The following is a 2758-nucleotide window of genomic DNA, read 5'->3' as shown; positions in this document are numbered from 1 at the left end:
ATGCGTCGGTTTCAACTACAAAGGTCTTACTAAAATCCGGTAGAACAAGCACTGGAGTTTGCGTCATTATTTTCTTCAAATTTGTAAAGGCTGTATCAGCCGTTGTATTCCATGTAAACTTAGTGAAATGTAATAAATCGGTGAGTGGAGCGGCGAGTGTGGCGTAGTGGCGTACAAAACGTCTATAAAAGCCGGTGAGGCCTAAAAATCCCCTGAGTTGCGAGAGTGAATGTGGCGTTGGCCAATCTATCATTGCTTGAATTTTGTCTGGATCAGGGGTCACTCCTTTAAAAGAAATAACATGACCTAAATAATCAACCTTAGGTACTGCAAAAACACACTTAGAAAGTTTGGCAACAAACTTATTAGTAGCAAGTAAGTCTAAAATCAAGGTTAAGTGTTGTAAATGATCAGAATAGGAGTTGCTGTAAATCAATATATCGTCAAAAAAACAAGAACAAACCGTCGTAAATAAGGTCTTAACAAGTCATTCATCGCCGATTGAAAAGTACTAGGAGCATTAGTTAAGCCAAATGGCATCACCAAAAACTCATAGTGCCCATCAAAGGTCCTAAATGCTGTCTTGTGTGTATCTTCCGGAACAACCCTAATTTGATGGTAGCCTGACCGAAGGTCAATCTTTGTAAACAAAGTAGCAGAACCCAACTCATCAAAAAGTTCATCTATGGTCGGGATAGGAAAACGGTCACGAATGGTTACAGCGTTTAGGGCGCGATAGTCAACACAAAATCTCCATGAACCATCTTTTTTTCGAACTAATAGGACAGGAGAAGAAAAAGGCTAGTACTAGGTTTGATTATACCTTCTGATAACATGTCATGGATGATGTTTTTCATTGCCTCTTTTTTAGAGTGAGGATAACGATAGGGTTTAACGTTGATAGGGGGAGTGTTAGGGTTTAGGGGAATTCTGTGATCATGAGGCCGAGAAGGGGGTAATCCATGTGGAAGTTGAAAAACTGTTGGATAAGATTGGATTAATGTGTCTACTTCAGGAGTGTTTGTGATTGGTTGGTTATTTGGAAGAGAGGATGGGGCTTGGGTTTGGTCAAGGGACGGTTGGTATAGGAGTAGGTGTATGGAAGCAATGGAATCTGTGTGTACATGATGTTGAATTTGTGTAAAAGTGGAAGGGGTGAGGGTCTGCTTGGTATCACCCGTGATGGTGATGTGCTTGGTTTGGTAGGTAAAAGAGATTTATGGGATAGAAAAATCTGCAATAAGTGGCCCGAGGGTGCGCAACCATTCCATTCCTAAAACAACATCAGCCCCTTCAATTGGAATTAAATAGAAAGGAATTAGGAATAAGTTGTCTTGCAGTGTGATGGGAACCTTAGGACATAGACCTGAGCATTGCAATTTGGAACCATTGCCCACCATCACCGAAAAGTTAGGGATTAGAGTGTTATGAAGTTTGAGGTGGCTGGCTATTCTTGGTTGGAGAATGTTTTGAGTGCTTCCCGTGTCAATCAAAATAGTTACTACTAGGCCATCAAGTGAACCTTTGAATTTCAATGTTTTTGGGGAAAACTGACCACTAGCAGCATGAGGAGAAAGCTGGAAATAGGTTTCATCAAGTTCTTGAATTTGTGGTGGAGGCTCCACGTATTCAGTGTATTCCTTAGGATCCTCAAGTTGAGTGCTAACTTGATCATCATCCATAACAAGTGGCATAAATTTTCCTGCTGCACATTTATGCCCTGGTATAAATTTCTCATCGCAATTAAAGCACAACCCTTGAGCTCGTCGTTCTTCTTGTTGGGCTGGAGTGATACGACGGATTGGGAAACGGTTAGTGTTCGACATAGGTTGGGGGGCTGTCGTTGGGGAAGTGGTTTGGTTACTGTTGACATTTGGAGAAGGTTGTTTGGTATAGGTGGATTGGGTGGCTGAGTTGAAATTAGAGCTTTTAAACTTGGGTTTTGAATCTTTGATCTTTGCTTCTATAAGTTTGGCCAACCCAACAGCATGTGTGATAGAATGAGGTCGTTGCACCGCTAGCTCATTTCTTATTTCTGGAATTAAACCAGAAATGAAACAATTTAAAATAGCATCTGCTGGCAGCCCTATCACTCTATTTCCCAATTTTTCAAAATTCGCTTGGTATTCCGTCACCGATCCATGCTTCCTGAGTTTAAACAATTGGGCCTGATGGTTCTCATAAGTTGAAGGCCCAAATCTTAGTTCTGCAGCTCTAGAGAAAGCATCCCAAGTAGTAAGTTCATTACTTTGAAACATCCATTTATACCAACCAAGGGCATCACCCTTCATATAAAAAGCTGCCATTGGTAAACGATTTTCAAAGGGAATATTATAATAAGGGAAAAATTGTTCCGCTTGAAAAAGCCATTCCAACACATTTGTTCCATCGAAAACGCTAAGCTCTATCTTGGGCTGACGAAAATTGTTATTATGCATTGTGTTAGTTTGCTGGGAGTGAGGGTAATTTGGTTGGGAATGGGTTGAGTTTCCATGTGGAAAGTTGGGGAAAAAAAGAAGGGATTGGTAAAGTAGTGTGATGTTGAAAAGATGGAATAGGGTGGGATGCTGGCTGGGTGAGAATTTGGGGTGGCTGAATGTAATCTGGTGGAAATGGGTTCGTAAATGTATACGAAAAGGGTCGGAAAGCAGAATTTTCTGAATGAATGATGGTTGTAGGGCGTGTAAAAGACGGTGGTGGTAGTGGTGGGGTGTATAGTTGAGTGGATGCAAGTGTGGAGTATGGTTGGGAAAAGGAA

This window comes from Vicia villosa, unplaced genomic scaffold, assembly GCF_029867415.1.
Source record: "Vicia villosa cultivar HV-30 ecotype Madison, WI unplaced genomic scaffold, Vvil1.0 ctg.004590F_1_1, whole genome shotgun sequence".
NCBI lineage: Eukaryota > Viridiplantae > Streptophyta > Magnoliopsida > Fabales > Fabaceae > Vicia > Vicia villosa.
This window is presented reverse-complemented; position numbering follows the sequence as displayed.